The sequence below is a fragment of the Akebia trifoliata genome, chromosome 15 (genome assembly GCF_017979445.1).
Source record: "Akebia trifoliata isolate Shusen 1 chromosome 15, ASM1797944v1, whole genome shotgun sequence".
Classification (NCBI taxonomy): domain Eukaryota; kingdom Viridiplantae; phylum Streptophyta; class Magnoliopsida; order Ranunculales; family Lardizabalaceae; genus Akebia; species Akebia trifoliata.
The window spans coordinates 2,470,248-2,496,648 of record NC_141389.1 but is presented as its reverse complement, the minus strand read 5'-3'; the positions used below and the strand labels follow the sequence as shown (position 1 = coordinate 2,496,648).

General features: G+C 34.7%; 1 pseudogene; it reads right to left on the bottom strand.

Annotated features, from left to right (window-relative positions):
* Window positions 1-24,463, bottom strand: part of LOC147383888 (calcium-dependent protein kinase 20-like) — a 32,308-nt pseudogene extending 7,845 nt beyond the window's left edge.
* Between the last annotated feature and the right edge of the window lie 1,938 nt (window positions 24,464-26,401).

Sequence of the window (26,401 nt, the reverse complement as noted above, 5' to 3'; positions counted from 1 at the left end):
AATAGTTTGGTCAAGTTCAGATTTGATATGAAATCTTACAGATCCCAAAACCTTGCTCCGTACCCGGTCCAAAATTAAATGATGAATGGTATTAGATAAAATCAGATTCGCAAACTCAACTGAAAAAAAAAAAAAAACGTAATTCTGCAACGTTATAATGTTTATATTATAATTTGAGCCAGACACCGGTAATGTTTGAAGGGTGTGTAAACTTAAGAGTGATAAAATAATAATAAGAAGTTGGGATGCCAATAACAGTTCTTGATAAAAACCTTTAGGGTGGAAAATTTAAATTTAACGGTATCTGAGTGCAAAACAAATATTAAAAAACGAAAAAATAATTTTCCATAATTTTGAAGCCGAAATTCTTTTCTCACCGCTCCCCTAAGAAAATAATTTGTCACATGACACCAAATTTAGATCTCATAAATCCCCTTATTTTTTACGTTAAAACTTGAAACTTTATCTAAACAAGATAATTTTGGTAAAATACTAATAAAATTAGAACCATTAGCCTATAATCATGATGGTTAGTTTTCAAAATTACAAAGTCATATATTTTATTATATAATTTAATCATGATTTTAAATTACAAATAAACAGTTTTGACACATGTATATTTTCTCATACTACCTTCTAATTTAATTTAATCTTTTTTTTAAAAGAAATACTTTCCGTACTAAGTTACATTTCAAATCTTACAAAGGTTGTTCAGTTCAAATGGATTACCAAATTGACAATCCAACACCATAGCCCTCTAGATTTCATGTAAAAACTCATATATGAAAGATGAAAAAAGAAAAAAAAAAAATAATTGGACTTGATTCAAGGTCTTGAAAATAGACGACTATTGAACTCCTAATGAATTCAAAATTTAATGTTGGAAAATAAATTTTTTATTATCTTCTTTAATTTTTTTTGAAGTTTATATATATATATATATAGGGTCCCGTTCGGCACCCTAAGTTTTACCACACACTTTAACCAACGCGTTTTGTCCTACATGGGTTAGAAGTTTCGGAATGGGCTGATTTTTGGTGAGGATGATCTCTATGGTGAGGAGATCATCTTCACCAAAAATCAGCTCATTCCAAAACTTCTAACCCCATCAAAAATGATTTACAAAAAATGGACGGTCCACGATTTTTCAACTTGTAAACATGGGGTTAAACATTTTAAAATGGGCTGATTTTTGGGGAGGATGATCTTCTAATCATAGAGATCATCCTCACCAAAAATCAGCCCATTCCAAAACTTCTAACCCATGTAGGACAAAAAACGTTTGTTAAAGTATGTGGTAAAACTTAGGGTGCTGAACATTTCCATATATATATATATAGGACAGTGTTCGGTAGACAAAATTGGAGATAACATTCTGAATAAAGTTTTATCTTATATGACAAAAAAGTTTCAGAATGGGCTGATTTTTGTGAGAATAATCTATATGGTATAGAGATCATCTTCACAAAAAATCAGCCCATTCCAAAACTTCTAAGCTCATGAAAAGTTGTTACAAACTAACGGTAAAACATTAACGGTCTAAGATTTTTCAACTAATAAACTAGGGTCAGAAATTTCAAAATAGGCTGATTTTTTGTATGGATGATTTCCTTACCATAGAGATCATAGTCACAAAACATCAGGCCATTCATAAACTTGCAGCCCAAATAAGACAGAATGCTTTGTCTGTATATATATATATATATATAGGGTCGGGTTGCATAGACACATACAGCTATTCATAAAGCTACAACGTTTTTGTCTTATATGGTTACAAATGTTCGAAATGGGCTGATTTTTTTGTGAGGATGATCTCTATGGTGAGGGGATCATCCTTGCAAAAACTCATCCCCTTCCAAAACTTCTAACCCCATAAAAAATGGTTTACAAAAATTGGACGGTCTACAATTTTTCAACTTGTAAACACGGGGCTAGAAGTTTCATAATGGGCTGATTTTTGGCATGGATGATCTCCTCACCATAGAGATCATCCTCACAAAAAAATCAGCCCATTCCAAACATTTTTGCCCATATAAGACAAAACACATTGTAGCTTTATGAGTAGCTTTATGTGTATATGGATCCTAATCCAATTAATCAAATTAATGGGATCAAAATATTATAGTAAAACCTCATGATAGATAATATTTTTCGTGAAATTTATAGCATTCAGTAGGAAGAGAACATTGATTTTATTCGAAGAAGTGCATCTGGAAAGTGCTACATATAATTGGTCATGACTGAATACTGGGGTTTGTAAATCAATGCCAACATATCTGACTGAAAAGGTAACTTTGAAGATGATGGCACAAGCGATATTCTCGAAATAAAAACTAAGTGTTTGATTTATCTTCAGTTAGAATTGGACTTTCAATTATGTGTGTTGCACAACACACAACCATCAATCATGTTCCATTACAAAGTTCATCCTTTGGCGCAAATTTTTTTAACAACATTATTGGACATCTCACTTTGAGTTTGAGCGAGAGCAGAGGTAACCCCGGAGGATCCAATGAGGTCAAATACTTATTTGAATATTGATTAGCATTCATACAATCATTTGCAACTTTTTCCTCCAATTTGTTTGTTGCTAAAAATAGATAGACATTTTTCTTGGATATACATCTAAAGTCATATTGTTGATAGTATCGACATCAACATTACGCACTAAAAGAATTGTCCATTCAATTAGCTAACTTGTTGACACCATTCAAACTTCCTTCAAATGCGGATAAACAAAATCAATTAGCTCGTGAAGACTCCCCACAATTGTGCATTGATGAAGGTAATTAGATTGATTCTTCAGGTGTTTTTCCAATCTAAATAAAATACCAAAGGTAAAATTATCATTTTAATTTTTACAACGTAATTTGCATAAGAAATATTTACTGAAGAAATAAATATTACCTCTATCAAGAAATTTGTGAAAGTAAGATTTTCAGTATTGCCATTGTTCAAATGCATATTTTGCAACAAAGATAAAATCTGAACATGTTTCCAAACCAAATATCGTCTAAATGATGCAGTGATAATTTGTTCCTAAACCCCTATTGGTATAACCAACAAGATTTGTCAAAAATCTCCACCAAGAACGACTGTGATTCTACTAAATGAATTATTGTTACTATAATAAAAAGTATTTGATGGTAAGAATGGCTCATTTTTTTGGAAATAGGAGTTGTCACCTAAGTTTAGGTCTAGGAAACAAAATAACTCTAAATGGATCTAAAACAGTCCTCGGGTAAGACGCTGAGGTAAATAGTAAAGTTACAGGTTTCAGAAGGTGTTAGGCATCAAATTTACCTGATCGAGATGATCGATTTCTACTATGATCCAAGACTATCCTAAGGATAAGAGAACAAGACTAGGGCTAATGCTAATGTCCAATCATCATTATTATTTTATGCACAATTCTTAAGAATTAATTACAAAAATTGTGGTTTGAATCTCTTGTTAAAATGGGCTACCTTGTTGCATTATTGTTGTGGTGTGTAGTAGGTTGAAATATATACTATATACCCTGTAAAAAAAAAAAAAATACACCAATGCTGAAATGACTTAAAAATGATGTTTTCAGTCTAAATAATGATGTGCAGATATTGTAAACTCCCCAAAGATTTTAATGTCGGTGTGCCCATATCAGAAATGAATTTTATATCAGAAATGAATTTTTTATGATTTCTTGACCTTGAGAAATTAATTTTCTCAACCTTGAGAAATTAATTTTCTCAACCCAATATGTCACACCTTGTCCAAATTAACGTGAAATTATCCTTTCCTCATTGTAAGCACAAGTAATTATTAAGTCGATTCCAATACCACATGCTTGAATAAGTTACCAAGTTGGTTAAATATTGTATCAAACAAAAAATTACCAAATCGGTAAAAATCTATCTCAAGAAAAATAATTTCCAAGTTGATCTAATAACATCATATGCATGAACAACCCTTACCAATAGTAAATTACCTAGTATTAATGAAGAATGAATTAACTCGAACAACCCGACTTGGCTAGGGTTCGGGTTGAGCATTTCATGCCCGACTTTTCTCCTTAGTTGAGAAAAATATAATTGTGTGGGCCCCACCCATTATAGGAGAGACATTATGCTATGCGAGTTGTGGATCAATTATTGCTTGGGGTTGGTATGGTAAATAATAAGACTGAAGGATCAGGCTAGTGCAACTTCCTCTAATGACAAATGCTCAGCAATATTCTGTTGATGAAGTAAAATACAAAAGAAAAATCCTTTTTGAAGGCAACATCCAACAAAACCCAATTGGGCTACACAAAAAGCTATTTGGTAGACTAAGCAGAAGTCAACAGATTCGTTGTATCTTTACCCTTAAAGCTCTCTTTTTGAACTTGTTCATCACGGAGAATTATTTGAGCCTTGCTTTCACTGTTTCGCCTACCCAGTCAGTGTGTGTGTGATGGGAGGGCGTAACTTCAAACACCCCCGTCATAAAAATAAATAATTAAAATTTTTACTATGTTACTGGCCAAGACGTTTTCGGAGCTGCCCAGGCCTTCATCGACGGTGTATATCTTGAAACGTAGCCAATCCCCAGCAAATAATTATCAATCACTTTCGAATAGATGAGGGGAGAAATCAGGCCAATCGTTTTTGGAGTTGTCATAGACATTGTCAATGAATAATGATCATAATTTTGCAAAAAAATATCCACCTCTTGGGAATTGTCCAGGGTAGGACATAGGGATGCTTGAAGGATGTTTCCACAGCTGCCCAAGCCTTCATCGACCAACATCGCCTGCCCATCAGCCAACAGGTGGTTGTTGGGCAAAACATTATTGAGCTCTTGGGAATTGTGGACGACATTTTCGGGCTGCCCGCGCCTTCATCCACCGGCAAAACAATGTTTCTGGAGCTTCCCAGGCCTTCATCGACCCACATCCCCTGCATATCACTTTCAGGCAAAACATTATTGAACTCTTCGGAGTTGTCATAGACATAGTCGCTGAATAAGATTTCAGGACAGTTATGATCGTAATTTTGCAAAAAATTACCATTTCTTGGGAATTGTCCAGGGGAGGAAAGAGGGATTCTTCAAGGATGTTTCCCCAACTGCCCAAGCCTTCATCGACACACATCCCCTTGAACTCTTGGGAATTTTACACAGAAGGAGAGATGGGTGGTCCTCGGTGGACGACATCTCCGGAGCTACCCAAGCCTTCATCCACTGGCAAAACATTATTGAAATCTTGGGAATTACACTGGGGAAGAGAGAGGGGTGGTCCCTGGACAATGTTCCGGAGCTGCCCAGGCCTTCATCCACCGGCAAACAAGCTTCAATGACAGGGATCTCTTCATTAATTGATGGAGTTTGTTTTTTTGATTTAGATGTGCTCTTGCGAATCTTACATATCACCCAGTCCTCCTCCAACTGCCCTTCCTAAAATATAAAAGAAAATTAAGAATGAAAGAAGCAATTAAGATTTTGTGTTCTATGTAATATATATAATTAATCTCATCATCATGAATTAATTACCTACTCAGATGAATCAAAACGGTTAATAATAATTACCTCCTTCTTGTCAATTAGTTCATATTCATCCATCCACCAGTGGGTTTGATTCTTTCCTTCTATATACTTCAACAAATTCCTCTTCCCAACGCTCCCTTTGTCATTGTAGATATAATTACCTGTTCTCCTACTGCTCCAATACCCATCAGCCACAACACGATTTGAATAACTCCCATTTGGATGTTTCTTCTCTCTCAAAGTGAAGAAGTACTCTCCTATCTCCAAATCTAATTCATAGATATAGTTAACACACTTGTTTAAAACCAATCATGTAGAATGTTAAGAACAGCATTATTAATAAATTACAAAATATGCACATACCAGATAATTGCTCAGGGTTGAGTTTGTAGATATTCTTTACAGGGATAATATCACAAGGTAACTTGCATTTTAAGATTTTTGGACAGAGATAATCGACTACCAGTTCTTTCTCGGTTGGAACAAATCTGAAACCAGTAGGTATTTGAATTGTCATGCCTGATTGAAGATAGATAAAGAAAATTTCTCAGAAAATTGGATGTTCCGTTGGGATGATTGAAGATAGACCAAGCAGGAGTATTTAACTTCTTTAGCTAAGGAAACCTCATAGAGGAGAGGAGTCCTTATTTCTTCTATGTTTGTCTCCATGGTCCATAAACTGTCTACATGACTACATCCTTTTTTTTTTTTCCGTTGACTTGCGAGCACAACACAGGCAACGGTGGTTGGAACATTGAGCACAACATGTGCCTTATCGACACAGTAAAAGCTGGCCCTTGGTGGATTCTACTTATTTGAAAAATCAAATTTCTATTGAAAATAAGAGGATTCAGAAGAAAAATCTTGAAAGGGGAGAAAAGATGGTTCTTGGCTTTTTGCAACTCAATCTCTCAATGATTTAATATTTTCCTACTTTTAAAGACTCAGGGAGATAAGCATGGCTTTGAAGGGGAAATGGCATTGGAAGTTTGGGACCGACGAAAATAATTTGTGGTGATAAGTTGTAGAAAGCAAATATGGATCGAGTCAGACAGGTTGGGAAAGCGGACCAACTAGGCAGCCCCATGGTTGCGGGATGTGGAAAGGCATCATGAAGATCTCCCCTTTATTCAAAATGAGAATAAAATTCAAGTGGGCCAAGGCAACCGGGTAAGATTTTGGGAAGATATTTGGTGTGGCAACCAGTCCCTTATGGAGGTATTTCCACATTTGTATTCCATATCCTCAAAAAAAGGATGTCCAATCACATCAATTCGACGTCCTATGGGTGAAGAATGGGCATGGGATTTTGGGTTAGAAGAGGACTCGATGAATTGGAAATTGAAGAAGTTGGTAGATTAGTTGATGACACTTCACGTATCATTTTACATACGAGTAGAAAAGATGTGAGAGTATGGATGGGTAGTAAGGATGGAAGATTCTCGGTTCGTTCATTCTATCATTCTTTGTGCCATAATAAAGATGTTTCCTTTCCACACGTCTTAATTTGGGGGTCGAAAGTGCCGAAGTAAAGTTGCCTTCTTCACATGGACGGCGTCTTTACGAAGGATTCAAACAATGGACTTCTTGATGCGGTGTGTGATGTGCGGGGCAAGTTGCTGTGTGCTTTGTATGGATAATGGAGAATCATCGGACCATCTACTTATACATTGTAAATTTGTGCATGGTGTTTGGGCTCACTTCTTTAAGCTATTTGGAGTAATAACATGTTTACCAAAAACAGTAAAGGACCTCTTCACGTGTTGGTCGTCAATTGTTTTCGTGTTTGGTGGAACGATGAGATTGTTGTGGAGTATTACACCATTCGCAATTTGTTGGGGGGTGTGGATGGAGAGAAATAGGCGTATTTTTAAGGGGAAACAGGAAGATTGTACGACAACAATTATGTCCATCTTGGGTCTTATCTTTTGTTGGTCTAAAGTCTATAAGGAGTTTAAGGGAATTTTCTTTGAAGACTTTATTTTCAATTGGGATGAGATTTGATGTATTTCTAGTGAGTAGCGTCATATTTATAAGGTTTTGCTAGGTTGGTCACCTCAATTGGCCTAATGTTGTTATTAATGAAATACTACTTATCAAAAAAAAAAAAAAAAATTACTACATATTATATAAAGTTCTTCAAATTATTATCTAAATCATGCATTGAAATTTGGAGCTTAAAATGAGTAATATCTTCTAAAATTTTATTATTTAGATCAATTTTAAACTCATATTTTAGTGGAACAAATAATAATTAAGTTGATTATATATAGATAAGGAAAAAAAAATTATTATCATGATTTGAAATTTGTTTTTCATTCAATTCTTGAGATCCGGAACCAACTCGTAATCGTATTTCTTGGTGGTTCTGATTTCAAGGGTAAGTCTTGATACCATAATACAAGTCTTCTTCCATAATACATGTCTTCTTCCGTTGTGATTCCAACTTTGAAACTAACCACTTGCACCCCTACCAACCAACACACCCGACTCCTTCGCTCATTTTTTTATTTTTTATTTTTAGGGGTCGTTTCCATTTCAGTTTCTGGGAATTAGAATCATATTTTGTTTTTTTCAGTTCTAGTTACTGTCACCGAATATGAAGTTTATTTTGGTCCTTCTAACTCTTAGTTACTGAAATGACTTAAATACCGCTGTGTGATTCAGGTTTCATGGCCTATTAGTAGTAGTGTAATCTGTTGTCTGTCTTTACTGTTAAAGTTAACTAACACTTTTCTTCTTGTTTAATTTGATTTGTGGTGCAATTACAGCTATCGAAGATGACGGTCACACCTAAGATCTCAATCAATGATGGAAACCTGGTCGTTCATGGAAGACCATATTGAGAAATGTACCAGAAAACATTGTTCTGACGCAGGTTCAGGAGTTGACTTCAACTAGAAAACCCAAGCGTCAACCCACAAATAAAAATATACTAATTTTATGAATAATTAAAAATATTTTTTTAAAATAAAAATATTTGGGAATATTTAAAATAAGTAAAATTATATTAATTTTATGTTGGGGATGATTGACGATGATCATCATTAATTGATTTTTTTGTGTATAAGTCGACTAATGTAAGTTTTAATTTCATAATATAAAATATGTAAAAATAGTTTTAAACATTTAAATAAGCAATTGAAAGGGTGATTTTGATTTTTTTAAAAAATTACTTCGAAAGTCCTTAGACTAAATTTTTATAAAGTGAGTTCTAAATGGTCCATATTCTTTATGAGGGAATTTTTTGATACATATTTTCAAAAACACGAGTCGTCCTTATTGTCATGGTCCCTAATTTTGTGGGTAATTTATCAAAACAAGCCTTGAAAATTAAAAAATTACTCAATTGGCACACTGAGTTAAGTCCGAGTTGGTAATTTTAGTTTTGTTTTCGGAATTAAACTGTTCTATAAACTCATATAAGAACATGGCCCATTATGGGTTGATTTAGCTAATTTTAAAAGTGGTTATGCTATTTTAGAGGAAATTTTAGCTAAATTCAACAAAAGTAAAACTTTTTTAAAATAAAAATTTGGTGGTTTTTTAAATAAAGAGGAACTAATCCAACAAACACAAAGTAGGATACATCTTTGATCAAAAGGGGGTGTAAACCAAATTGAAATATTTACAATCACAAATCAAAGCGGGTGTAAACCAAATTGAAATATTTACAATCACAATAAAACACCCCCCCCCCCCCAATCTTTTAATTCTCTCTTAGACTCTTCTGCAATCTCTCTTAAAACAAATAAAGATATAAACATTCTGACACACATTTGACATTCTCACCCAATCCTACTAATTTTCCAGGAAAAAAAAATAAAAAAACTAAATTAATAGTCCCAAACACGCGAGAAAAACGAAAGAACGAAGAAGAAATAATTTTGTAATACCAACAAAAATAAAGGAATTTTTTTTCACAATTAGTTTTCCGTTTTTTTTTTTTTTTTTTCATGTTTTATCTAACCCTATAGGTTTACTTGCAAAGATCCATCCTTCATTAACTTCAAGTTGAGACTATTGAACCATTCTCGTGAATATTGCCTTGACACATTTCCAATCTCGTTCTCGCTTTCATCATTGCGGCAAACTCCTCGTAACTTATATGCCCATCATGCAAATGACAGGAATGGGCTCATTATATATGTTACGATGATATACTCTTACACTCGATATCGAGGACAATTGAATTATACATCAAGTTGTCCTCACCATAGGAATCAAAATCGCAAAAATTAATCCGACATTACAAATCACGTGAAAATTTGGATTAAAATAACGGTTGAATTGGACAATCAAGATTGTTCAACTCTATGTTAACTTTTCATTAGGTCAGGAATGTTTGGGTATAATTGATTTAGAGAGTTTCTATTACCATACCAACTTTTGCTAACGCCACCCTAAGATGTGTGTTAATTCTTTGGTGACTTACATAGAGCGTTACTAATTGCTACACCAACTTTCTATGTGCAATTCTTTGATGATTTACATAGGAATTGGTGTGTCATTAGTAAAAGTTGGTGTGGCAATAATAGCTCTCTTCGCATATGAATTGGGATGGCATTAGCAAAAGTTGGTGTGGCAATAGAATCTCTCTTGATTTATAGTCAAGATGATTTTCATCGTATGAAAACCTTATGTACAGTTAGATTGTCCAACATGATCTCCATAACGACCTCACCAACAAGAGATAGAAGATAACACTAACCTTGTTTGTGTCCACATCTCGGAAAATAGCATTAATTAATGACGTTCTCATTGTTCAGGTCCATCTCATCGGCAAAAAGATCACGTAGTTAATCGATTTCTATGTACCCGCTTTCATTTTGATCAAAGAAGGCAAAGGCTTTGTGAAGGTGATCATCATCATTGCCCATCTTTCTAAGATGAATTGCAACCTCAACAAACTCTCCATAATCCAAAGTTCCATTCCCATCTACATCAGCCTGGAAAAGACAGCACTTACTACTTCACCATAAACAAATAAGATCATTGGTTAAGAAAAATAGAGTTACTATTGGCACCCCAAGTTTTACTTATTACATCCCAATTTCTTAAATAATTTATGGTACCCCAATTAAAGATTAAGAACACACTCTTCAAACATTACGAAGGTTTGGATCAAACTATAATCTCAATATTACAAAACATTATAACACTCGTTCAAAGAATTTTAGTTATTGTTTACAATTATGAGTAGGCTCATATAAAATCATAAACCCAAAATATAGAAATCTAGCAACAAAAAAAAAAGAGAGTTTCTATTGGCACCTCAACTTTTACTTATTAACAAACATTCACTTATTTTCTTAATTTTTATTTGGGGTGAAATAAGTTAAAGTTGGGGCACCAATGGAAATTCTCTTTAAAAAATACCAACAAAGGTCTTAAAACTGCATGCTCATTGTCCTTGAGTGGGCAAAACCCGAATCCGCTGGGTTGAATTCGACCTTAGGTCATGTCTGGGCATAGTTAGCTTGGCTTCGACCTCAGGCTCGAGCAACAAAATAAAAAATGCCCGACTCAAATCGGGTTGGGTGTGGGCACAGGTAGTGACCAACCCGATTTGCCCAAACCTGAACTTAATATGATTATAATTAAAAAAAAAATTCTTATCTTGGTTTCTTTCACACTCATAATTCATATTTAAATATGTATGCTTTTGTTTATTTATGTATCAAAATTAATGTACGATTATTTTCATTAGATAATAATTGCTTTGTTTTCAGTGTAAGTCTATATTGTCATACAAATATTACAATTTTAAATGTTTTTTATTTTCTTGAAAATTGCAATTATTAATAGAAAATGATTATTTTAGTTAATCTTAAATTTGCTTATAATTTTATGTATATAAACTTTTGAAACACTTACACACCACTTATCTTTATATAAACATTTACCAATACTAAATTACCTAGTGTTAATGAGGAATGAATTAACTCAAACAACCTGACTTAGCTAGGGTTCGGGTTGAGCATTTCATGCCTGAGGTCAAGGGGTTGGGCAAGGGAGCGGGTTGATGCCCAACCCACCCGAGTTGCAGCCCTAGTACAGAACACAAATATAAAATAAAATAGTCACGGACTCACGGTAATGCGCTCGAGCTACTAAAATGAGATAAAAAGCCACTAAGCAGAAGGGAGGAGGGGGGGGGGGGGATAGAGCTTCTATTAACATGCCAACTTTTACTTGTAACACACCAATTTATATGTAGACAACCATTTAATTTCAAAAGGATTAGTGTGTTGTTAGTAAAAGTTGGTGTGCCAATACAATCTCTAAAAAAAATCTTTTTGGTTAAGTATAAAATGTTCCTTACAGCTTCCATTAACATCTGTATAAGGGCATTATTGGTATTTGAACCAATAAAGTCATATTCATGATTAAATAAAATGTTTTCTTTTAAAATGGTGCCTTCCGCGAAGTTTTGTATGACTGTCGAAGGTAGAAGCTAAGAACAAGGAACTTTCGCGCGAAAGGGTCGTCTTGCAAAACCATTATTCATTCTTGCAAAAACCTCTCATAAATACCAACAAAAGTTGCAAACAAATCCTCAAGGAGAGGCAAATCGAACAAAAAGTGCGATTACATTAATTTATAAAACACAAACCTAGTTTTACTTTTTTCCTTCCTCTTTTGGTATATAAGAACCACAAATGCCAACAACATTGTCTGTAGAACCATCTTTGGACCCAAAATACTATACTGTTTAATTCTGATTCCGCTGTATTCGTGGAGGTGAAGTTGAGAGTCTTACAGATTTAATTGGCCGTGTCATCTCTCCTGCGAACAGCCATGAACAATTTAGGAGGAAACTCTCCTCACTATCGTCTACACAAGAATGATTTGGAGGCTGGAAGCAGTAGGGACAAGGATCATGAAGTAGATGATGATGATGAATCTGGTTCGGACCCATTCTATATTGCTTCAACTAAGAATGCTTCGATTGAGCGACTCAAACGATGGAGGGTAAGTTTTTAATGGTTCGTCGATGAACAATTTAGGAGGAAACTCTCCTCACTGTCGTCTACACAAGAATGATTTGGAGGCTGGAAGCAGTAGGGACAAGGATCATGAAGTAGATGATGATGATGAATCTGGTTCGGACCCATTCTATATTGCTTCAACTAAGAATGCTTCAATTGAGCGACTCAAACGATGGAGGGTAAGTTTTTAATGGTTTGCTTTGATATCTTTTGTACAATTCAATATTGTTGTACTTGATTTTATTTGGATTTGATTGTGTTTTAATGGTAGGAATTCCACTTTGAATTGATCCCAGTCATTCCTAGTCACCGAACAATGGAAAAGGATGTGATCTGCTGTTTCCCCATCACTTTTGCAAGAAACAACAGAAGTTCGGTGATATAAAAGCTACTGGCATCGACGAACCATTAAAAAAACTTACCCTCCATTGTTTGAGTCGCTCAATTGAAGCATTCTTAGTTGAAGCAATATAGAATGGGTCCGAATTGAACCAGATTCATCATCATCATCTACTTCATGATCCTTGTCCCTACTGCTTCCAGCCTCCAAATCATTCTTGCGTAGACGATAGTGAGGAGAGTTTCCTCCTAAATTGTTCATCGACGATCCATTAAAAACTTACCCTCCATCGTTTGAGTCGTTCAATTGAAGCATTCTTAGTTGAAGCATATAGAATGGGTCCGAACCAGATTCATCATCATCATCTACTTCATGATCCTTGTCCCTACTGCTTCCAGCCTCCAAATCATTCTTGTGTAGACGATAGTGAGGAGAGTTTCCTCCTAAATTGTTCATCGACGAACCATTAAAAACTTACCCTCCATCATTTGAGTCGCTCAATCGAAGCATTCTTAGTTGAAGCAATATAGAATGGGTCCGAACCAGATTCATCATCATCATCTACTTCATGATCCTTGTCCCTACTGCTTCCAGCCTCCAAATCATTCTTGTGTAGACGATAGTGAGGAGAGTTTCCTCCTAAATTGTTCATGGCTGTTCGCAGGAGAGATGACACCGCCAATTAAATCTGTATGACTCTCAACTTTACCTCCACGAATATAGCGGAGTCAGAATTAAACAGTATAGTATTTTGGGTCCAAAGATGGTTCTACAGACAATGTTGTTGGCATTTGTGGTTCTTATATACCAAAAAGAGGAGAAAAAGAAGTAAAACTAGGGTTTGTGTTTTATAAATTAATATAATCGCACTTTTTGTTCGATTTGCCTCACCTTGAGGATTTGTTTGCAACTTTTGTTGGTATTTATGAGCGGTTTTGCAAGAATGAATCGTGGTTTTGCAAGACGAAAGTTCCTTGTTCTTAGCTTTACCTTGGACAGTCAAGGCACCATTTTGAAAGAAAACATTTTATTTAATCATGAATATGACTTTCTTGGTTCAAATACCAATAATGCCCTTATACAGATGTTAATGGAAGCTGTAAGGAACATTTTATACTTGACCAAAAAGAATTTTTTTAGAGATTGTATTGGCACACCAACTTTTACTAACAACACTAATCCTTTTGAAATTAAATGGTTGTCTACATATAAATTGGTGTGTTATAAGTAAAAGTTGGAAGTAATTCCTTACTTTGTGTTGAAAAACAAAACCAATGAGCTTCAATTGCCACACCAATTTTTACTAACAAAACACCAAGTTGTGTGCTAATTCTTTAATGGTTTCATATGAATTGGGGTGCTCTTAGCAAACGTTGGTGTGGAAATAGAATTTCTCATTGTAAATTGTGATAGGCTGGATTGTCAAACATATATAAACAGTTAAATGGAAGAACTGAATATTACCAAGTCTTTTGCATTTTCAGATACTTTAGGCCAATGGTCTCTCTTAAAATCTATAACCGAACGAATAATTGCTTGTGCAACTCCTTGTTCACTTTCTGCATGGAAACAAAAAAAAAAAGACGGATTTTAAGAGAAGAGAGCATTGCAAAATATCAGGATTAATATGCGCAAAATAGGGTACTAGCATGTTTAATGATCAATTATGCATTGATTTTGCCCAGTTACACTCAGTGAAAAAGCTTTGAATATTAGGTCACCTCTACAAAAAATTTACAAATTAAATTTGTGAGAACTGGACATTTTCAGATCTTCTATATCACAAGTAATTTATCGACAACAAGAATAGGGTGTAACGGATCTCAGATTGAAAAGACTTAAAATTAGCTTCAAACATATATCTCCAGATGATTCAAATGGTTAGTTCTGACAAGCATAGTGACTAAGTCGAGCTTCGGGAATAATTTGGCCAGAGTAAATTTCGACGAAAGTCGAAAAAATTTGATGTAGTTATAAAACGATCGGATAAATTAAAATATAAAAAATAAATAACATTTAAGTATAAAAATTATTAAAAAATGATCTAATATATTAAATGATAAAATAACACTTAAAAAATGCTAAAAATAAAAAAAATAATCTGTGATTCTTCATAAAGCCGTCAATTAAATCATGATTTTTTTTTAAAAATTTTAGAAAAAAGGTGATTTAATTGACAATTATTAAAATCGTAATTAAAAAAAAAATCACAGTTTTTTTGTCACTATAGAAACAAAGTACAAATGGTAATCTAGAAACAGTGGGCCTGAAAGATTTATAGAAACAAACCTGCCCAAAAAGGTCGGACCCCACAAAGTAGGATGTAAAGGATGACTCCAGCACTCAACACATCAACCTCTGGGCCGTAATTCCGTTTTAGCACCTCTGGAGCCATGTAGCAAGGGCTACCAACTATCTCAGTAAATCGCTCACCTGTAAAAAATGCCAAAACTTCATATTTGGTACAAAAACATAAAGATCGACACAATGACACCTAGTACTGAAATCACTATATAAATAGTTTAAGACATTACCAGGTTTAAAGAATACAGACAACCCGAAATCAATTGCTTTGAGGAGAGCCGTTTCCTTCTTGTTCGCAAACAAAAAGTTCTTAGGTTTAAGGTCCCGATGCATCACCCCATGCTTATGACACATCTACAACACAATAAAACAAACTCAATTATTCAAACCCATATCGGCACAGCACGTGCCAAACCCAATATTGCCAGAAACAAATTAAATGAGAAAAAACAACATTTACAATTACAAATCCAATATCAATATTTAGTAGAACCAAAAATGAATTTAACTGTGCGTGGCCCCTAACCAAGGATGGCATGCACAAATTGAGAAATGGTCAAAAAAGTTTGGGCTTAGACACATAGATGAGTTGGTTTGGCACATTGCAAAGCAACTTTGAGGTCATGAGAATTATTAACTGTGAGTGAGAGAGAAAGATTTCAAGTACATGAGAATTACGGACATGGAATATTCGAGATCCTAAGAATTAAATCCATCTCAATCACTATATAGCATCGAGTTGTGACGTGTCTAAGAAAGAAAGAAAGAAAAAATGCTTACTAGATCTATTAGACAATGTGAATCGTGGACCGTCCATTTTTTATAAACCACTTTGGATGGGGTCAGAAGTGTCAGAATTTACATAAAAATTATGTGAGTAAAAAACCACTCCCTGCACACACATGCACACAAAAGGATTCCTTAAATAAATCCAAAATAGAATATAAGTAATAGCACAAATAACATATGTATGATTTAGCTTGAAAATTTTACATTAAATCTGAAAAAATAAAATTAATGGGATCAAAATATTATAGTAAAACCTCGGGATGGATAATATTTTTTTTGCAGCATTCTGTAGGAAAAGAACATTGATTCTATTCGAAGAAGTGCATCTGGAAAGTGCTACATATAATTGGCCATGACTGAATACTGGGGTTTGTAAATCAATGCCAACATATTTGACTGAAAAGTACCTTTGAAGATGATGGCACAAGTGATATTTTCGGAATAAAAACTAAGTTGTCCGATTTATCTCTAGTTAGAATTCGACCTTCAATCATGTGTGTTGCGCAACACACAATCATAAAATTAATGGGATCAAAATATTATAGTAAAACCTCATGATAGATAATATTTTTCGTGAAATTTGTAGCATTCTGTAGGAAAAAAAACATTGATTCTATTCGAAGAAGTGCATCTGGAAAGTGCTACATATAATTGGCCATGTGTAGACACCCCATTTTTGCATCTGTCCAATTCTACAATTCGTCAACCGGTTGTTGTAGATTCCTAATGATGAGCATTAAAGAACTCGATGGTTTGTGAGTACTACTTGATTCCTTCTGTTTCTAGTTTCTTTTCATCCCTCTACTCGTCACGACTCGACATAGAAGTTTACGCACACTTAGGATCTACATCTTATGCCCGACTTAGCAAGCACATACGCATAGGTTCGCTACACAGTTCGATAAGTTAGAGACCTCACTACGCTAGGAAAATATGACTTTGTGACTTAGAAATAATCACGCAGGAACTGAAAGAAACCTAACACTAACATTTGTAAAAAACTGTAAAAATCACCAAAATGACAAAAATACCCCTCATAAATTTCAGACCCCTAATCCACTATTTAGCGGACGACCAGGGTCGAGGCGATTTCAGTGGCGACTTCACTAGGAACCATAGGGTCAAACTTGAACCGATCCAAGACTATCCTTAAGTTGACTTTTGCACCGAGTCAACCCAGTTGACTCAATGAAAATCTTCGATTAGGCTAGATTTTGTCATTTTTTTCAGTGGCATGTGATTATATATGTTTAATTGTTTATTTCTATTGATTGGATTGATGATTATATGTATTTGATTTGTATGGTTGGATATTTACGAAAAACGCCCCGGATGCACTTTGTTCCTTTGCACACACTCACGAGCATGCACACGCATATTTGCATCATGTCATGTCCTTATAAATCCAATAGTTGGATCTAAGCTAACCTGGTTCTTCGGGACACAGTGGACCCCCGTGAACGCTACAACTTCAGTACAGTACCTTCGGGTACATCAAACTGGAACATCACGTACTGCTTGACCAAGTAAAACTGGGATAATATATCGGTGTTTCGGGCTGAAGTGACCTAAGCTTTGTCCTGACCTAGCATCAATCATATAGAAAGCCTATAACTTAGGTGCGGTCCCACTAGGCCACGACTCGAATAGACCATAAGTGCTTCCGGATTGTCTTTCTTTAATATAACCAAAAGGTAAGTGGGTGGATCGATCCACACCGCTCAAATTGAACCCGCAATAACGGTCCAACCCAATAACATAACTATGAGATATACCGATCATTGTCTATTTTAACCAGTTAGCCCAATTAATAAATAGATCTCATGGATCAAAACATGGACTGATTAGACTAATTGACTTAAAAATAGTAGATGAAGTGATTCAAGTAGAATATTCAGATCTATTAGGTCGAATCGGCCCAAGTTCAAATATGTACATAGTCCTAAAATTTTTATTGGCCAATTTAATTCAATGGACTGAATATTTTATAATCAATAAGGTTGAGATTAATAGAAGACATATTAAGGGCTATATCGACTAGCACAACCTAGATTTTACTCTTGGAAGGTCATACAACCCTTAATCATAGTTAAATTTCTAAGATTCCTGATCAATTGACAAATTATCTTCATGCAATTTCTTGCTCAGAATGTGTCATCAGTTAAAGACTTTGAATCTAGGGGGTTAATCTAATAAACGTTATCAAAAGGGACCTTTAATTCTAATTGTTAAAACCTATCCTCGGGTCAGTAACAAATAATCCACTATTGATGGGGTTTCAGGATACTATTGCGCCCGAACATAAGCCTCCACTACCTAGTTGGAGTCGATAGTCAGGTCGTTTGGGAAGAACATCAGTACTAAGCCAACAATCAGAAATGACTTCAGAATATCTCAACATTGCCTAGTTGTTCTCTAAATATCACAGTGTCTCAGTCCTACTGGTTGAAAGCGATGTCTTGAGTTCTCAGTCTATACTCAAACTTGTTGTAGGTACTTGTCTTTAATTTTTCACTAGTCATGTGATTTGGTTTGAGTCTAGATTTCTTTTATTATCAATTTCGCAATGTCTTGTTTTCGTTGCATCTAGTCTAGCTCTTTTGTTTTTACTGAGTCAAGTCAATTTGTCAAGCTTGCAATGATGTCTATCGCCTCATTTGATTTAATGGAATAAAATAAATTTTTGAATACCTCGAGCGCATTAACGAATTAACTGATAATTTTACTTCAGGAGATGATCTTTTAACGAGGAACCCCTTCCCAAATTAAATAAGAATACGAAAGTAAGGTTCAACCTCTAATTGAGGAAGCAAAGGTCATTGACCTCGGAACAAAAAAATAATTTTCAATAAATTCAAATTGAAACTGACTTATCCCCATGTAGACACCCCATTTTTGCATTCGCTTGATCAATCAACTCGTCGACCCGATCGCAAAGGTTCCCAATGATGGATGTCTATTCCAATCCTTTATTTTGTTACCAGATATGTTTCAGAAATCCAGATGAGGTATCTCGAACTGACAAAACTTAGAAACCACGCTACGCTAGGAAAATACGACCCCAGAAACATAGAAATCATCATCTTGCAAACCAAAACAAAGCTTCACGATAAAAATCACTAAAATTACCAAATTACCCCTAACATCAAAAAAACCCTAGAGCCTGCATTACGCTTAGGAAAACCCACTCAAACACATTAAACAACAAATCGAAACCAAGTAAACCACTTCGCCAATTTGCACAAAATTTGACAAAATTACGAAAATACCCCTCATAAAGTTCACAATCATTTCATACAAAAAACTTCATAAATGACAAAAACCAACATTCCCATTAAATTTCTTACGAAAAAATGATTCCAAAACATCCTGAAACATTGAAAAACGACTTAAAACGTAAAAAATCCTCTCCGAGGGCAAAATGGTAATTTCACAATTTTCATAATTAAAAAATTCGAAATTAATAAATAAAACATTAAATAATTAAAGTAAAACATTAATAAAATTAATTTAAAAATTTGAACCTAAAAAATTGATCAATCGAACTTTCGGATAAAATTGTTGAGGGTTCGTGGGATATTTCTTTAAGGACCCCTCCATTTGGGGGTCCAAAGAATTAAAGATATTTTAGAGGGGGGTTCTCCAAAAATTAAAAGTAAATCAAGCAAGACTGAAGTCAAGGTATTAAAGTCAATTAAACAAGACTAAAGTCAAAATTAAAGTCAATTAAGTAAGACTAGAGTCAAATATTAAAGTCAATCTCATAAGACTAAAGTCAAAACCTGAATCAAAACCCTAATCTAAAACTAATCGAGTCAATCTCATAAGACTAAGGTCAAAACCCTAAATCAAAATCCTAATCTAAACTAATCAAGTCAATCTCATAAGACTAAAGTCAAAACCCTAAAATCCTAAAAATTAAGTCAAAACCCTAATTAAAATCCTAAAAGAAACCCTAATGCTTCTAAAAACTTTATAAATAGGAGCCTCCACACCCTATTTTCATATCAAAGAAAAAACCCTAGAAAAAGTAGGTAAAGAAGCCTCCATAACCTCCCCAAAACCCTAATTTTGAAGTCCCAACTCCTTCCCTAACACCCTACTCCGATTTTAGCCCAAAAAATACTCAAAAACCTCTCAAAAACATCCCAAAAATCTACAACAAATTCGAAGTACCCAGATCCAAGAAGGGGATACCTTACCTCGGAGATCAAGAATCAGATCCAGATATAGAACGAAGTAAGGAATACGGTACAAGGAGCCATTCTCACCAGATCTGAGGGAATAACACTTTTGCAGATCAAAAGGTAATTTTTTTTTTTATTTATTTTTAATCTAGGTTTGTCATTAGCAATGTAGATGTATTTGGGATAAGTAGAGACCGGCATTAGCCGGGCGGGGTTGGTGCCTAATACCTTCCAACCCCGTAACATGATCCCCGGATTCAGATTTCTATAGTAGATTAGTTCTTTTATCCATTGTAGGGTCAATTTGGTTCCTAGACCGTAATAACTAGGTGGCGACTCCCAAACCTCAAGGGTCAAAAGCGAATCCGCTCACCCCGCGGATCAAGGGCGCTTTCAGTGGCGACTCCACTGGGGACTATTGAGGATCAAACTTGAAAAATCCCAAGTATGTGAGCATTGCCAAGATGACCTAATTTTTTTTTATTATTTAGTTGGATTTATTTTATTTATTTTTTATCTTGATTGTAGATGATTTTGGGTATTGCATTTTTTTTCTCCAATTAAGGATCACTTTTTGATGACCCCTAAATAATGAAAGATTCAAATTGACCTATGAAAATGATTGAATGATGAAGGTTGGACAGAAATATTAAAACACTTTTAGAGAATATTATAGTGAGAATTAAGTCTGGGAGCCTTTAATAAAATATAGATCTCGTCGAGTAGATTAATTTAGAATCTGAGTTCACTCAATTTCGTTATCGGAAGCCTTAGATATCATCAATGCAAGTTCAATCTGTAAATTTGGAATTATTTCTGAATGAAAGTTGGGACAGCAACGTTAAAACTTTTTTACAGAACATTTTAGTGAGAATTAAGTCTGGAAACCTTTAATAAAACATAGATCTCGTCGAGTAGATTAATTTAAAATTTGAGTTCACTCAATTTCGTTATCGGAAGCCTTAGATATCATCAATGCAAGTTCAATCTGTAAATCTGGAATTATTTCTGAATGAAAGTTGGGACAGCAACGTTAAAACGTTTTTACAGAACATTTTAGTGAGAATTAAGTCTGGAAACCTCTTAATAAAACATAGATCTTGTCGAGTAGATTAATTTAGAATTTGAGTTCACTCAATTTCGTTATCGGAAGCCTTAGATATCATCGATGCAATTTTAATCTGTAAATCTGGAATTATTTCTGAATGAAAGTTGGGACAGCAACGTTAAAACTTTTTTACAGAACATTCTAGTGAGAATTAAGTCTGGGAACCTATTAATAAAACGTAGATCTCATCGATTAGATTAATTTAGAACTTGAGTTCACTCAATTTCGTTATCGAAAGCCTTAGATATCCTCGATGCAAGTTCAATCTGTAAATCTGGAATTATTTCTGAATGAAAGTTGGGACAGCAACGTTAAAACGTTTTTATAGAACATTCTGGTGAGAACTAAGTCTGGACACCTATTAATAAAATGTAGATCTCATCGAGTAGATTAATTTAGAACTTGAGTTTACTTGATTTCGTTATCAGGAACCTTAGATATCATCAATGTAAGTTCAGATTGTATTTTCCTAATTCACAGAAAATCTGAATTTATCTAATGTTGGCACAATTAATGTTCTTGAGAGTGAGCTCATCTCAACCATTGTCATTCTATCATCAATGTAACACCTATTGGAATCTCGATTTATTTTGGATCACCCAAAAGTGATCATTGATTGGACCTTAAAAATTATAAAAATTATGCTTATTGCAATGTTTGTTTGATCATTATCATATGCCATATTTATTGATTAATTTACCATGATCTTGCTTGAAATACATGATTGATGTTGATCGTAATGTTAATGTGCTTATGTGCTGGGAATAATGTGATCTTAATTGAATATTTATATGATTTGAATAATTTTGGTTTTGATTAAATGTATGATTGGTTTGATTGGATCCATAGGCCCATTTGTTTGAAAAAGGTCCCGGGCACACCCCACCCTGTTTTGCACACACCACATGCACGTTTACTGTTTTACTCACTTACACATCCCATTTAGCCAACGTGGCACTAGTGCGTGGCCCGATCTCTTCGGAGATGCGACGTCATTCATGAAACCCACAACTCCAGTCACGTACCTTAGGGTATATCAAACTGGGGGCATCAATACCATCTGATCAGGTGATTCTGAGAAGTATGTTGATGCACCCAGGCTGGAGCGACCTGAGCCTTTGACCTATTGTAAGCCACACAGTCACATGTCCCGATTGCCAACGTAGTACTAGTACGTGGTCGGTCCCCTCGTGGGATGCCAAACCATTTATGAAAGCTACAACTCTTGACTCGTACCCGTAGGTATAAAAGATAGTTTAAGTATATCAATTGCACTTCTTGGTCAAAACCGGTGCCTAAGCAAGATCTTGCCCCGCTGTACCCTACTGTATGAGGGGGATAGACTACGTCTATTCTAGACGAGAGGTATTTAAGTGGGCCTTTGCTCAGCATTGTGCGCCACCTCTCAACTGGAGATCAAACTGACTTTTTGACTTAGAGAAATGAATTGAGGTTTTAGATTATCACCTACACGGTATATCAAACCAAGTCACCACGTATCGAAAGGTATATAGGTGTGCTTAGGCAAGGGTGGCTAGATAAAAATGCATTGCACGTAGTAAGCTTAGAGTCTAGAAACCTTCCCAGTAGGTCACGACTCGAACTTATCTTGGATGTTCCCGGGTTGTTCATTGAATGGAATTTTATGAGACTTTGTGATTGATATGAATGTATGTGAATGATGAGATCAGAATGCATGTGAATGATGAGATCAGAGTGTATGATTGTCCTTAAGGATAAAAAATGTTATTTTTGAAAATTAAAATGGGTGCACCGACCCAATAAAGAATCCATCTCTTGCAAATGACCCAGCCCAACTCGATCCAACAATCCTGATGGACAGGACCATTTAAATCGAAATAGAAATCAAATTTTCAAAGAAGAAAAATAGTTTACAAAGGGAAAGTATTTTCCAGAAAAAATATTTTCTAAAAGAAGTGTTTTCAAAAAAAAAAAAAAGTGTTATTCTCTAGAAAAAATGTTTTCTAAAAAAAACGTTTTCCAAAAAAATATTTTTCATAAGAACAAGATTTTCCAAAAAAAAAAAAAATTCAGAAAATAAGGGACAAATAGTTTACAAAATGATTTATTCTTTCATAGAAAATGACTTATAAAAAAATCTATTTTTACATGGACCTTGGAAATGTACTAAAATACCTATGGATCTAGTTAGTTCGTAGTTAATCGATTGACCTATTTGGACTAAGTTTTTTTTATCAACTTTTACATGATCAAATGAATTAAATTGGTCGTATCACTTTGTCCATCGGACTTAGGTCATTATATTTATTTCTTATTTTGGTAAACCTGGTAATGATGAAGGATGCATCCAGATTTAATAAAAAATGAAATATTTTATTTGGTCGAAATTGCTCTAAGACATTCTACATCATCCTATTTTGTATCTTTACCTCGGTTATTCTGTCAAGTCATCTAACTTGCTGCCTAAGCATAGTCTCTATTATTTGGTCAAATCCTTTGCCCTTGTTGAACGTGATCTCTAATTTGTTTCCGAAGGATTATCAATCTTCAACACGGTTAATCTACGTCAAATCATGCAAGATTTTGTGAACCAGATGAATCATGCTTGTCAATGCCATCCGATAGGGGCATGCCAAGATAACGAAGACAGACATAGAAGGGATTCGACGACTAGAATCAATACTTCAAAAAAATATGAATTACTAAGCATGCCTAAATACGATGGAACTTCCTGTCAAGAACTCACATATGCTCATATGTTGGTGACATGCATATTCGAGATTTAGGAAGTGAACAAATGGCACAATTATTTTGCACCACTCTTAAAGGACCCGCTCTTGAATGGCTTATATTGTTAATACAGTCTCGATTTCATACTTGGGAAGAAATCATGGAAGAGTTTATGAAGCATTTTAGTCTGAAGGTCGCTAACTCAAATCCAACAAAATCGACAGTTAACGTTATTAAACAATCCAAGCCTAGAAGAAAGTTTGATAATCTCGGGATGACTTTGAGTATCGCCTTGAGGATGTTAATAACGAAAGGATTATTACAGCTAAATTCGTACCTAATGCCTCTCAAAGTAATGATGAAAGTCACCAGTTCTGCGAGTTTCACCAAATTTACAGGTCATTACATCGACAAATGTATATCTCTCCGCCATGCTATTCAAGACCTCATCGACGCAGGGAAGATAACCTTTAAGTGAAATATTGAGTCTGTTGGATAAAATATCATTTAGTTGTCCTAGTTTTTCCATTATTTCTTATCTCATTAATTTTCAAGTAGTGTCAAGTTTCAAAGAATATTTCTTTTTACAAGAGTCATTGTTCTAGGTTAATAATGGAATCCTTCCATTCCAATGAAATAAAAAGATTTTTCGATTGTCATGTGTGCAACAAGTCTTCAAATGTTGAAAATGAATTTGATTAAAAATTGAATCTAAGGATAATTCTTGAGAAGTGCGAATCAAAACTGTCCAATCCCTAGAAAAACATGAGAAAATAATGGACTTACTTAAGGAGTTCAGAGGTGTTTTCGCATGATCCTATGAGGATACGCCTAATGTGAACATTAATATTTTTCAACAATGAATCTTAGGTCTAATGATATGGGTACGACATATATCTCTAGAATCAGAGGTGATTCTGACAGTTCGAAGACACATCACATCGCGAGGGAGTCATGGTCAAGAGAGAGAAAATTTGGAGCGTGAATTACACTCAGAAGAACCAAATGTCACCAATGAGTAATCCATCAAATTGGATTAAACACTTCAAGATCACAGTGTTCAGAATTTACCATCCCAGGTGTTAAGGAAATGAACATTATAATGGATGCCAAAAAGTGGACATCAAGTAAGGGGCAAAAATTTTTCCTTTAGAAAAAATACTATCTCTAAGAGCCAGAATCAACACTATAAGAGAAGACCAGTTCAAGTACTCAATGTTAAAAATAAAATCACTCGTTTAGATATTTGATCTCAACTAGGGCAGATCAGTTATCATCAAAGAGACCGTATAAGGCAAAGCATTAACTAACCTCAATCAAATTATGTGATGCCCCATTTAAGGAGGCCTTTCTTTGATCGATGCACTTTTCCCAATCTCACCCTTTTTCAAAAAAAATATATATATATTTTCCTTTGCTAGCCCCTCTATCCAATATGAAAAGATAACCATTTTTTTTTTCAACCACACCAACCAACCAACCTAGGGGAGGGTATTTCGAACTACGTTTAGACCTGATCCCAAACTAAATTGGGGTACATAGACAACTTGAGAAGTTACTTCAATCCCGGTTCAAAAAAAAAAGATTTCTACTCCTAGAAAAAATGAATAAAGAATGGAGTATTTTTCTTTCATCCGAAGTATAGAAGAAAGAAAATCAAGAATGCCAAACTAGGGGCATTTTCTTTTTAAATAAAAAAATCAAAGAAAGAAGATACTTAGAAATGGAGAGTACATTAGACTAGGGGCATTTTTTGGGGATTTTGAACCATATATCCTTTCTTTCTAAACCTTCCTAAGCCCACCTAAAAAGTCCTCCTGGGTATTACGTAAAATGGTCAAGGGAAGTTTGTGTTATCGCTAATAAGGATCTCTTAATGAAGAAAAGTAAAAGCCTGCTAAGTTGAAAATCCGAAAAGGGTGACTTAGGCAAAAACTAAGGCGAGCTCGCAAGGTTGAAAATCTGAAAGGACAACTTTGGCAACAATCAGAGCCAAAAAAAAAAAAAAAGCTCGCTAGATCGAAAACCTGAAAAGACGATCTGGACAAAAGCCAGAGCAAGCTCGTTAGATTGAAAATCCGAAAGGACGGTCTAAGCAAAAAGAATAGCGTATGAAAAAAATTCCTAACCTGCTAGATTGAAAACCCAGAAGGGCAATTCTGGCAAAAGTTAAGCCACCATCAAAGAGGAATCCGAGAGGAGAATCTAAGAAACTTCCTTTAAGGCTCATGCCGCAGTAGAAAGATTAGACGAAGGACAATATCAAGGTCAAAACTCAGAAGACATCGAAATCATCTTTGATTTTCGAAGGAATGTTCATTAGATTAAATGATCTAAAAGGGAGAAAGACAGATTAATTTCAAACTTCGAAAGAAAAATTCAAACTTTCAATGTTCATCAAATTTTGAGTTTTCAAATAAAAATTACACATATGATGCTTTTAAGAGTCTCAGAATTTCAAAGGATG